The sequence below is a fragment of the Meles meles genome, chromosome 3 (genome assembly GCF_922984935.1).
Source record: "Meles meles chromosome 3, mMelMel3.1 paternal haplotype, whole genome shotgun sequence".
Lineage (NCBI taxonomy): Eukaryota > Metazoa > Chordata > Mammalia > Carnivora > Mustelidae > Meles > Meles meles.
In genome coordinates, this window is record NC_060068.1 from 90,665,904 (window position 1) to 90,680,089 (window position 14,186).

Sequence of the window (14,186 nt, forward strand, 5' to 3'; positions counted from 1 at the left end):
ACTAGAGAAGAATGTGTATTCTGTTGCTTTGAGATGGAATGTTCTGAATATATCTGTGATGTCCATCTGGTCCAGCGTGTCATTTAAAGTCTTTATTTCCTTGTTGATCTTTTGCTTGGATGATCTGTCCCTTTTGGGGGGGGGGTGTTAAAGTCCCCTACTGTTATTGTATTATTGTTGATGTGTTTCTTTGATTTTGTTATTAATTGGTTTATATAATTGTTGGCTCCCATGTTAGGGGCATAGATATTTAAAATTATTAGATTTCTTGTTGGACAAAATCTATAAGTATAATATAGTGTCCTTCCTCATCTCGTATTATAGTCTGGCTTAAAATCTAATTTATCTGATATAAGAATTGACACCCCAGTTTTCTATCGATGTCCATTAGCATGGTAAATTGTTTTCCACCCCCTTACTTTAAATCTGGAGGTTTCTTTGGGTCTAAAATTATTTTCTTGTAGACAGCATATTGATTTTTTTTTAATCCATTCTGATACTGTTTGTCCTTTGATTGGGGCATTTAGCCCATTTACATTAAGGGTAACTATTGAAAGATATGAATTTAGTGCCATTGTATTGCCTGTAAGCTGACTGTTACTGTATATTGTCTCTGTTCCTTTCTGGTTTATTACTTTTAGGTTCTCTCTTTGCTTAGAGGACCCCTTTCAATATTTTCTGTAGAGCTGGTTTGCTGTTTACAAATTCTTTTAGTTTTTCTTTGTCCTGGAAGCTTTTCCTCTCTCCTATTTTCAATGATAACCTAGCTGGATAGTGTATTCTTGGCTGTATGCTTTTCTTATTGAGTGCTCTGAATATATCATGCCAGTTCTTTCTGACCTGTCAGGTCTCTGTGGATAAGTCTGCTGCCAATCTAATATTTTCAACATTGTATGTTACAGACATCTTGTCCCAGGCTGCTTTCAGGATTTTCTCTTTTTCAGTAAGACTTGTAAGTTTTACTCTTAGATGATGGATGTGGACCTATTTTTATTGAATTTGAGGGGAGTTCTCTGTGCCTTATGGATTTTGATGCTTGTTCCCTTTCCCATATTAGGGAAATTCTCTACAATAATTTGCTCCAATATACCTTCTGCCCCCCTCTCTCTTTCTTCTTCTTCTGGAATCCCAATTATTCTAATATTGTTTTGTCTTATGATATCATTTATCTCTAGAATTCTCCCCTCGTAGTCCAGTAGTTGTCTCTCTTTTGCTCAGCTTTTTTGTTCTCCCTCATTTGGTCTTCTATATCACTAATTATTTCTTCTGCCACACTTACCCTAGCAGAAAGAGCCTCCATTTTTTATTGCACCTCATTAATAGCTTTTTTATTTCAGCTTGGTTAGATTTTAGTTTTTTTGTTTTGTTTTGTTTTGTTGTTGTTGTTTGTTTTGTTTTGTTTTTTCCAGAAAGGGCTTTTAATTATCTAGACAGGGTTTCTCTAATATCTTCCATACCTTTTTCAAGCACAGCTAGCACCTTGAGAATTGTTATTCTGAACTCTAGATCTGATATATTACCAATGTCCATATTGATTAGGTCCCTAGCCTTCGGTACTGCCTCTTGTTCATTTATTTATTTATTTATTTATTTATGTGTTTGGTGATTTTTTCCACCTTGTCATTCTTATCCAGATAAGAATATTTGAAGGAGAGAATAAAATACTAAAAGGGTGTCCAGATCCCCAGAAAAACTATACTAACCAAATCATAAGAGACCCCAGATCAGGGACAGAAGAAATGGGGTAAAAAGAAGTTTAAAATTTTTTTAAATTAAAAAAATATGTATTTATATTAGACTGGATCAATAGAACAGAGTCACCCACTTAATTTTGGCTGTGTTTTGGTCTCTTAGAAGAAACTACCTTCCAAAATTATAAAGAAAGAAAACCATATATATATATACACACACAAAAAAATAAGGGTAAACAGGATGAAGGGATAAAATATGACTATAAAGAGGAAAATTTAAAAATTTCTAAAAAAGGAGTTGATAATATAAGTTGGTTGGAAAAAGAAAGAAAACAAAAGTGGAGAGAATTTATTCAGGCTGGAGACTAGAACAAAGCGCTGTGCTAGATTTAGGGTATATTTTGACCTATTAGACGAAATTGTATCCCAAAAATTTTTTGAAGAAAAAAACCTTATGTATTCAAAAATAAAGCTAGGTGCAATTAAGGATAAAATATGACTATAATAATGAAGGTTTAAAAAGATTTTTTTAAAGAAATGTATTATTAAGATAAACTAGTTTAAAAAAACGTTAAAGGAGGAAAGAGGAAAAGTTAAAAAAATTAGAATAAGAAAAAAAAATTTTTTTTAATTTAACTTTGCAAGACTAAAGAATCATGGGGAGAGAACCATGAACTCCATGCTTTGCTTTCCCCTCCTCTGGAATTCAGCTGTTCTTGATCAGTGAGCTTGTTCTTGGCTGGATGTTCTTGCTGATATCCTGGGGGAGGGGCCTGATGTCATGATTTTCAAATGTCTTTGCCTGAGGCAAAATTGCATTGCCCTTGCCAGGGGCCAGGCTATGTAATCTGCTTGGGTTCGCTCTCAGGAGCTTTTATTCCCTGAACACTTTCTGTAGAGCTCTGGAGAATGAGAATGAAGATGGCAGCCTCCCAATCTCTGCACAGGGGAGCTGAGAGTTTGGCGCCCCACTCCTCAGTGTACCCTCAGAGAAAAGCAGTCCATTTCTCCTGTCTTCCTCACCTCTGGCCACGCTCCAAGCTCACCTGGCCTGTGACGTAGCGTTTCTGTCTCTGGCACACAGCCCCGTTTGAAGTCTCCAAACCCAGCAGAATCCTACTTCCAGAGAAGGAAGGCAGGTTTCCCAGATCTGCCACTTGTGGGGTCCCTGCTCAAAGACCTTTAAACTGTGGATCACAATTTAAAGTAGCCCCAAGCCGAGAGCTCACTCCTTGGCTCCGTCTCTGTAGTTGGCTTCCTACTCTGATACCTGTGAGTTCTGCTACACTCAGACACCCCCGATCCTTCTGTGACCCCACCGAACCTTAGACCACACTGTCCCTGCGAGGGCTCCACCCCTACTTAGCCTCTGGAGTGATGTCCCTCAGTGGAGCAGACTTTTAAAAGTTCAAATTTTGCCTGGCATCTTTCTTTCTTTCTTTCTTCTGAGGTCTTTCTTCCCATCACTTCAAATTCACATGACTTCCTGTCTTAAATAAAGCAAAAGGGATTTTTCATACCAGACAGTATCGATTGAAGAAATGCTCAAATGCGTAATACAACCAAATACAAGAATATAAATGAAGTAATTGCATCCAAGAATTACATATGAAAGATCTCAGCTCTGGGAAGAAAGGATGGTCACCCAAATTGACTTCTGTTTATTATTAATAAAGTTAAATTAATAATCATGAGAATAATTACATACTGAATACTTCTCACTGCACACAGTATAAAGAATTTTGTAAAGCTATATATATATTTTAAAAGATTTATTTATTTATTTGCTAGAGAGAGCAGTGGGAAGAGCAGAAGGAGAGGGAGAAGCAGACCCTGCACTGATTGCAGATCCCTACAAGGGGCTCGATCCCACAACCTTGAGAACATGACCTGAGCTGAAGTCGAGTTGGACTCGACTTGGCCTCCCATGTGCTCAAGTACTTTGTAGAACTATCTTAATTAACTCTAGTGAACTTTTATGAAATATGAGTATCTCAATTTTATAAATGAGAATATAAAACAGGACCAAAGTAACATGCTCAAAAATCATGATTAGAAAGTGACACATTCAAAATTTGTTTGAATTCTATGTCACTCCAAGATGTAGCATTTTCTCTACTGTTTCAAATAAGCTTCTTGTTCTTAGAGAATCAATAAAATGATTTCTTGAAGACACAGAGTTTTGAACTCAGTATTTCAATTTATCCTTTGTGTTTTTATGTCATTCTTATTAGAAGCATAATAAAACTATCCTTAAGAAAGTATTATTTTAAAAAAGTTTATGGTGAAGACCAACTATATCAGTGCAATATTCTTTTTTTAAAAGGGGAGGCATTTGCTTTGAGACTGTTGAGGGAGAGGAAAACTTTCTTACTTCTTTGACTTGTTTGGTATAAATCGATTTTATAAATCTTTGTAATATGTTAAAAGGAACTAGATTTATCCTCTGCTCTGAAATAAAAAAAAAAAAGCTGATACAGGAAAACAGCAGATACTAAGACAGGTATTAGACAACAAATGGTGATTGCTAAGAAATAGGAAATAAGCGTAGTTAGCACTAACACTGCCTCAAATTTAGTATGTGAAGAGTGTTCTAATCATAGAGCAGGGAAGAGGAACACACATAGAATCCAGAGGTCTCCCTGAGTCAATGGAGTAGAGAACGTGAGAGACCAAAGCAGATAGAGCTCACAGGACAAGGTGCCAGAGATGAGAGACTTGTGCCGAGAGATAAGTCTAGACAGTAGAAATCTTAGAAAGTCTCTCAGTTTTGCAGATGAGTTGTGATCAGCATGTGCATTTGAATACCTAAATCTGAGGAAATAATGTCCAAAAGTATTGAAGGGAAAGATCCCCTAAGCCTAGGTATAGTGCTCATGCCTACCAACAAGAACAGAAAATCTTGTATTATACAAAGCTTTGAGTAAAGTACTGAGAAGACTTTTTTCTCCAAATAGTCTGAGAATAAATGTTACTCTGGTTTTGTTTAAAGCATTTTAAAAACAAGACCTGAAAGGTTGGAACTGCTTCCAAATAATAGTATTTCAGAATGAAGCTCAGGAATACTTACAGGAACAGGAGATATCCAGGATCCAAGATATTAAGATTAATAATCTATAACCTCAATTTGAAAAATAAGACTTGCAAGGGAGAGGAAAATATGACCCAAATATCAAGAAAAACCAATCAATTGAAACTGATACAGAAAATATTTAGATAATAACACTTGTAGATTTTAAAACCATTGAATAAATTAAGTAAATATGTTAAAGATATCTTTAAAATATAAAAATTGAACCACTAGAAATGAAAACTACAATATCTGTGATGGATGAACAGAAAATTAGATACCACATATGAAAATACTAGTGGACTTGGAAATAGTAATAGAAACCTTTCAAAATGAAATATGGAGAAAAATAGACTTAAAAATTAAGATTTAAAGTATAATTTCCAGTGATGTAATGTTAGTATAATGAAAATTCTCAAAGGAAAAAGGGGAGAGAAAACATTTTGAAGTAACAGTGGCAGAAAGTTTTCCATATTTCGTGAAAGCTCTAAAGCCAGAGATCCAAACAACCCAGTGAACCCTATCCAAAAGAAATAAGAATAAAAATGCTAAGATAGGAAAATTGGTTAAATCTAGTAATAAGAGAAATCTTAAAAGACAAAAATAGCACAGAATGTATAGAGCAACAAAAATAATGGCAGATTTCTCATCTAAAACAATGTGAGCTCAAAGATAGTAGAGCAACATCTTTAAAGAACTGAAAGAGAAATTATCCTCTTAGAGTCCTCTGTGCGCTATGAACTTTTAAAATAAAAGAATTCATAAAAAGTATGCACCCTCATCATAATGGAGCCAAACTAGAAATCAGTAGCAGAAATAACATAGTAAAATCTCCACATACACAGATAGTGAAAAAACATGTTTCTAAATAATTGATGGAACAAAAAGAATTTCTCAAAGATAATAAAAAATACATGTAACTTAATAAAAATGAAAATTCAAATCTTTGGGATACAACTAGAATGATATTTAGGGGAAAAGTTACTGTATTTAATTCTTATACTAGAATTAAAAAGAAATTCCCAAATCAATAATCTAGGCTCCTGCCTCAAGAAACTTGGAAAAATTACAAAATTAACTGAAAGCATGTGGAAATAATATAAGAGCAAAGATCAATTGTATTCAAGAAAGAAAAAGGTAGAGAAAATCAAGCCAGATGTTTTTAACGAAATCTATAAAACTGACAAATCCCTAGCAAACTAACAAGAGAGATGGAGGGATAGAGCACAATGGAAAGGGGAAGAGGGAGAGGAGACAAAAATTACCAGTATCAAGCAATATCAGGAATCAAGGAAGGCATATCATTATAGATCCTATTGACATTAAAAAGATAAGTGAATATTACTAACATTTATATGCCCAAAAATCCAATAACTTAAATGAAACATATATATTTCTTGAAACATACTTAAGAATTAAATAATCTGAATAGTCATATTTGAATTAAGTTGATTTTATATTTAAATCTTTTGCATAATGTAAACTTCAAACACAGATGGCTTTACTGGAGAATTCTACCAAACTTCAAAATAAATAATATTCATTCTGTAAAAACTCTTACAGAATATTAAAAATCACAAAGGAAGAAGGCAAGAGAGGAAGAAAGGAGTAAAAGAACTTCTAAACAGCCAGAAAACAATTTTTTAAATGGCAATAGTAAATCCCTACTTATCAGTAATAACTTTAAATGAATTCACTTCTCCAATAAAAAGACAGAAGTTGGCTAAATGGTTTAAAAATAATCAGACCCAATTGTATGCTGATTTTAAGAGACTCATTAAAGCCTTAAGGCTCATAAGTGAAGGGATGAAAAGAGATAAATCAGTAAGTGGAAATAAAAACAGCAAGAATAGCTACATTCATATTAAAGAAAAATTTGAAGTAAAAAACTGTTATAAGAAACAAAGGAAGTAACTCTGTAATAATAAGGGAGTCAATTAATGAAGAGGATTTCACAACTGTACTGGAGAACCTAAGTATATGCAGCAAATATTAACATATCTGAAGGAAGAAATAAGGAGGAATATTACAATAGTAGGAGTTCTTAATATTACACTGTTAACAATGGATAGATCATCCATACAGAAAATCAATAAAGAAATATTTGACTTGAACTATACCTTAGACCAAATGAAACCAATAGGTATATACAGAATTTTCCATCCAATAGCACCTGAACACACAGTTTTCCAAAGTGCACATGAAGCATTTTCCAGAAAAGCAAGACTTAATGAACTTAAGAACATTAAAATCATATCAAATACATTTTCTGATACAAGGTTACGAAATTAGAAATCAATAACAAGAGGAAAGCTGGAATATTGATGAACAGCACACTCTTGATTTTCAAGAATAAATAAAAAAATATCTTGAGACAAATGAAAATGGAAACACAATGTATAAGTGTAGAGAAGCAGCAACAACCATTCTAAGTTGAAAATTTATAGTGGTAAGTGCCAACATTAATTTAAAAAAAGAGGAAAAAAAGAAAACCAGCTGAACTTTACACCTTAAAGATCAACTAAACCCAAAGTTAGCCTTAGAAGGAGATAACAGTGATGAGAGCAGAAATAAATAGGGACTAGGAAAAGGATAGTGGAGCTGAAGGAAACTAAGAGCTGACTTTTCACAAAGATAAAATTGGCAAACCTTTAGCTAAAGTAAGAAAAAAAAAGGAGAACTCAAATAAAATCAGAACGGAAATAAGAGACATTACAACTGACACCAGAGAAATAAAAAGAATAAAAAACTGCTTTGAACAATTACACACTAATATATTGGATAACCTAGAAGAAATTACTAAATTCCTGGAAATGAACAACCTATCAAGATTAAATGATGAAGAAATGGAAAATGTGAGCAGAACAATAATAATTAAGGAGATTGAATCAGTAATCAAAAATTTCCCAAGAATGAAAAGTCTGCGACCAGATGGTTTCACAGGTGAATTTTACCAAACATTTAAAGAAGAGTGTCAAACCTTCTCAGACTCTTCCAAAAATTGAAAAGGAAGAGACACTTCCAAACTCGTTTTATGAGGCCAGGGTCACCCTGATACCAAAACCAAACAAGAATACTATCAGAAAAGAAAAGTAGAGGCTAGTATCTCTGATGAACATATATGTAAAAATCCTCAACAAAATACTAGCAAATCAAATTCAATGGCTGAAAAGAAATTAAAAAAAAAAAAAAGGAACAGACCCATGACTGAGTGGATTTTTCTGAACGTCAAAGGGTTGTTTGACATATACAAATCAATAAATGCGATATACCATGTTAACTAATGAAAGGTAAAAATCATATTATCATCTCAGTAAGTGAGAAAAGCATTTGACAAAATTTAACATCCCTTCATGATAAAAAAAAACCTCTTAAATTAGGTAAAGAAATGTATCTCAATATAAGTAATGCCATCTATGACAAGACCACAGTTAACATACTCAACAGTGAAAAACTGAAAGGTTTTCCTCTCCTATCAGGAACAAGGCAAGCATACCCACTTTCACCACTTAACATTCAACATAGTACAGGAAGCAATTAGGCAAGAACAAGACTAAAATTTGGCATCCAAATCAGAAAGAAATAAAACTGTCTATATTTTTAGATCAAATAATATTATATTTGTCTACCAAAAAAACTTAGCATTAATAAGCAATTTGAGCAAATGTAAAGGATATAAATCAATGTATAAAAAACAGTTGCATTTCTATACACTCACTACAAAACATCTAAAAAGAAATCAAGAAAATAATCCCATTCTCTGTAGCATTGAAGATAGTAATATACTGGGCGCCTGGGTGGCTCAGTGGGTTAAAGCCTCTGCTTTCGGCTCAGGTCATGATCTCAGGGTCCTGGGATCAAGCCCCACATCGGGCTCTCTGCTCTGCAGGGAGCCTGCTTCCTCTTCTCTCTCTCTGCCTGCCTCTCTGCCTACTTGTGATATCTGTCTGTCAAAAAAAATGAATAAAATCTTTTAAAAAAAAGATAGTAATATACTTAGTAATAAAGTTAATCAGGAAATGAGAGATTGATACAATGAATATTATAAAATATTGACAAAAGAAATTAAGACACAAATAGATATTTCATGTTCATGGATTGGAAGAATTAATATTGTTAAAAAGACCATAATTATGCAAAGCAATTGACAGATTTAGTTTAACCCCCATCAAAATTCCAAAAACATTTTTTACAAAAATAGAAAAAAAATCCTAAAATTTGTGTGGGACACAAATAGCCAAATAGCTTTGAGCAAGAATAACAAAGGTGGAAGCATCACACTTCTTGGTTTCAAACTACATTGCAAAGCTATGGTAATAAAAACGGTATTGTACTAGCATAGAAACAAACACAGGGACCAATGGAACAGAACAGAGAGCCCACAAAAATCCATGCATATACTATCATACCATTCAACAAAGGTGCCAAGAATACACAGTGGGGAAAGGAGAGTCTCTTCAAAAGTAGTGTTGAGAAATTTGGATATCCACATGCAAAAGAATGGACTTGGACCCTTACCTTACACCATCAAAAATCAACTGAAAATGGATTAAAGACATAAACATAACATCCCAAACCATAAAACTCCCACAGGAAAGTATGGAGGAAATCTCAGCAATGATTTTTTTGGATATGACAGAAAAGACAGTTTCTGTTAATTTCTCTTGTGAACTTACCTATTTTCTTGTTGCTTTGCCTGCTTGGTTTTTTTTTGTTTGTTTGGTTGGTTGTTTTGTTGTTGTTGTTGTTGTTAAAACTAGAAATTTTGAGCATGATCACGTGGTGACTCTGGAATGGACATTGCCCTCTCCTGGGGGTTTGTTTTCATTGTTGGCTGTGTGTTGTAGTTGTTTAGTTAGTCACTTCTTGAACTACTTTTACAGAGTCTGTAGTTTTTGTCATGCGGGAACTTTGAAGTCCCTATTTCTTTAGTTTGTGATCCAAAATAAGAAAGGGAGGAAGAGGGGCGCCTGGGTGGCTCAGTGGGTTAAAGCCTCTGCCTAACCCTAACCCCATGTCTGACTCTGCTCAGCAGGGAGCCTGCTTCCCCTCCTCTCTCTCTGCCTGCCTCTCTGCTTATTTGTGATCTCTCTCTCTGTCAAATAAATAAATAAAATCTTAAAAAAAAAAAAAAGAAAGGGAGGAAGAAAGAAAGGGTGTAAGAAAAGGGAAGGGGAAGGGGAGCTCATCTAGTCTTTACAGACTGGCTGTTTTCAGGCATGTCTGTAACTCATCGCCAGACTACTCACAGCCTTGACTTTGATTTTCTTCTCTTGCTGAACCTAGAATCAGCCAGAGGTGAAAGCTTGAGGTTTTTTCCTTAGGTTTTCTCTGAACATGCATCCTGCCCTTAAAATTTATTTGTCTTCTAAATTCCTCCATATGTGCACAGACTTCTTTACACTTTCCAAAGAAACTCCAGCTTTCCCTTACAGACTTTCAATATATCGATTGTTTGCCTCCCCTTGATTCTCTTGTCTCAAGCAACAGCAGGTCGTTGGTGTACCTTGCGCTATTTTCACAGAATGCCCTCTGCATAGCCACAGCTTTGCCTGAAGGAGTTTGATTTTGTTTTAAATTCCAGTTAGTTAACATACAATATTTATAGTAGTCTCAGAGGTACAATATAGTGATCCATCACTTCCATATATCACCCAGTGCTCATCACAGGTGCTTTCCTTAATCCTCATCACCCATCCCTTTAGTCACCCCCCCATGGCTAGAGAGTACAGTGCTAAATGAAGTAAATCAGTCAGAGAGAAAATTGTGTCTCAATCAATGGGGGGGTAGGAGATAGGAGAAGAATAAATGAAACAAGATGGGATTGGGAGGGAGACAAACCATAAATGACTCTTAATCTCACAAAACAAACTGGGGGTTGCTGCGGGGAGGTGGGATTGGGGGAGGGGGAGCGGGCTATGGACATTGGGGAGGGGAAGCGAACCATAAGAGACTATGGACTCTGAAAAACAACCTGAGGGTTTTGAAGGGTCAGGGGTGGGAGGTTGGGGCAACCTGAGGGTTTTGAAGGGTCAGGGGTGGGAGGTTGGGGGAACAGGTGGTGGGTAATGGAGAAGGCACGTTTTGCATGGAGCACTGGGTGTTGTGCAAAAAGAATGAATACTGTTACGCTGAAAAAATAAATAAAATGAGAAAAAAAAAAAAAACAAAAAAACAAAAAGGCAAGGACCTTCAATCAGTCCCTTAGGTAGGCTCCAAATAGGTCAAAGCAGACAAGTTTCTGCAGAATAAGAGCTGATATGCTCTATTTCTGGACTTAGGACTGGGGTTTGATCCTGGGAGTAGAGACTACAGTTCTTGCCAGTGGTGGGGTGGGGAGGGACAAGGATGAATGAAAATGTTGTAAAGCCTTCCTATCATTTACAAGTCCGCTTTTTCTTGACTTAGCATTTGAGTAGATCTATACCTTTGACTATCGTGTAGACTTGGGCAGTTTGTTCTGACAATTTTGACATTTTTCAGTGCTTCTGTGGAGTTATGAACTTTTGGAACTACCTAATGTACCATTTTCACAGACATGATTCCTGTTTTTCTCTTCTTAATCTTGTATCTCCATGGCTTCCTTGCTTATTTATTCATTTTCAAGTCAGAGCTTTTTTTCTGCTAATGATCTTTGGTTATCTATATTTAAAAGTGGAATAATGTAAAGGTTATTGGAAACACTGTGCCTATGGGTAGGGATTATCATGTGCAGGCTTTAGTATTAAAGCATTATCTATTTGTATCATTATATTAGGGACTTCCTGATGTATGTTTAGTTTATTCATCTTTACCTGGTCTGTTCAAAAGAGGAAACTTTTCTGGTCATCTGAGAAGGTAGACTTGGCTACTGTCATTTTGAGGGACATCAAGGTGTAAAATCAAGGTGTTGAGGGGTTTCCACATTCAGTAAACAAATGGTTACTGAATCATCTTACACCCGAATGCACATGGGGCCTCCCATTACAGAGCCCTCTCTGTGTCTTTGGTGAAGGAATGGGTGCTTCAGTTACCTAGTTTAGAAGAATCATTAGTCAATCCTCCAGACATTAGTCTGATATTTACCTTCATTTTCAGAAGTACTATCATTTGGAAGTTCCTCACTGTTGGTTAAAAATTCACATTTGTTGTATTTGCTTTCAAATATGACAGTTCATCTGCTTTCCCTCTTAAAGTTTTCCTGTGATTTTTTTTTTCTCTTTTCTGTGGACTTTTTTTTTTTTTAAATGTTAATCATTTTAGTGACATTTAGGGGTGGAGAGAACTTAGCTGTGTTTTCAAACCACCATCTTTACTCTGAAATCTGTTTGTAGGACTTCTCCTTAACCCCTATTTCTTGAATCTGATTTTAAGAACGAGTTTCTAGGATTTAAGCTTTACAAATTTGAAGAGGCTTTTTAGGATAAATGGTAGAAATAAAAAAAATTTTTTCAGGTACTTTGTCATATTTATCTTTTAATGGATAGTCTTGAACATCAAAAATCTTGAGCATCACCATACAAGTTTATTTTAAAATAATATTTTAATTCATTAATACCTTAAACCTTTTGTTGAATGTAATGTATTACAGAAATCAAAGATAGATGAGGCCCTTACTGTGAAAACATTTGGCTTAGCAACCAAAGGCTTCGAAAGGTGATGCATAATGTCAAACGACTTACCCACTGGAAGTTTAGTTGATTGTTCCTCAATAATATTTTGTCCATTAACTCCTTTATTTTCATTCCCATGTCATATTGCTTATAGACTAAATCTTTAGTTTTCCTTTTATTAATTAATCCATTATTTCATATAAAGCCATCAAGTTAATTTGTAGGAAAACAGAACCCTTAAAGGCATGGGGATATTCGATTGTTGACTTATATTCCATTATTACACTCTTTCATTTTTAAAATTATGAGTAGTTGTCTGCTACTTTATGGTCAAAATTGCAAGGTTATTTCATTCACTATTGCTCTTATAGTAATATTTGAAAATCCTTTTTAAGGTAGGTGTTCTTCTTATGGTTCATTCTTACAAACTGTTTTTTAAGGTTAGATTCTTGAAATAAATTTATTGAAAAGATCACTGAAATGGAAAATTGGAGTGACTCATTCAAGCAAAGTGTAACTGAATGTTTGAGTCATTACTCTTGATGACAAATATAAAAACTAATGAAAGTCAATGGTGTTAAAATCAACAAAAACTAAAACATCAAACACAGTAGGGAAGACCAAGATCAATGGAATACATAGGTTGTGAAAGTGTTGTAAATCCATGACTACCACAATCTCAAGTGTCAGTGAAGCTTACATTAAAACTGTAGAGCTACATTGTCGGGTAGTATAGGAGGGATGGTTAAAAAGGTAATTATCTGTGTTCTGTAGAAAGCCAAGGATACATTATAAACTTAGTTAAGACTTCTCAGTGCCACCTCTCCAGGTTTCTGAGAAAGACTCTAATGTGTTATTTAGGACTTGACTTTTTTCTATTTGTCCAGGCTCTTCTCCAGTCCTGGTTTGACACTTTGCTTTCCTTTTTCTTCCCATTCCTTAGACTTTATTTTTGTTTTGATTGTTTAACTTCCCAACTTGGCACGGTGACACTGACATAGAACCTACTTTTTAGCCAAATTTTTGGCAGGCCTGTAACTTATTCCTCATCAGTCCGGTCAGGCAAATCCTAGGGCATGGGCTTTAATCTAAGAAAATTATAACTATGAGCTTAAGAATAGAATGTAAGCTCAGAAGTCAAGCTCTTCAAAATGGGGAAGTTGGAATCTTACAGTAGAGACCTGATAAGGAAGGGTAGTTTTCTCCCCTTGCCCAGTTTTAAGTCTGAAATGGAACGCTGATAAAATGAGCTTGGGAACCATTCCTGGTCAACAGTAATGTCCGAGTGACCAAATACTGGGAGTAGGTGAAGAGAGGTGTTTAGCTAGGAGAATGCTGGCAGTGATGAATTCTCACTCATAGCCATTTTAAAAAGATGTCAGAGTCAGTTTTCCTGGAAAGTCTATGCAGATTGATATAAGGATCAACTAGTAGGTGGGGAGATATAAATAAAAGGAACCAGCTTCTAGGTTCTCTGCTGTCTTTCATATTTCATGTTTGTTTGATTGTTCTAAAGCATATAAGAAGTCAGGCCATCATTTCCTTAATATAATAAACTAGCAAAGAGTTCTTATAATTGTCTGTAGCTATGGTAGCCAAGAGAGTTATCAGCAAAAACGAAAAGTTATATTACTTCAAACCCTCCTCATTGTCTATATCATATTTATCTCTACTGTTTTTCTTTGAAAAACTTGGTCCAATCCAGTTGTTACTGAAGTGCAGTTAAAATTGTTGTTCTACCTTATTGTCAAGAAGCCAGTACATCAATAATAGCTTTTTCTCCATGCCTCTAAACAGAACTTGCAATGCATGTGTATGTGTATGTGATATAGT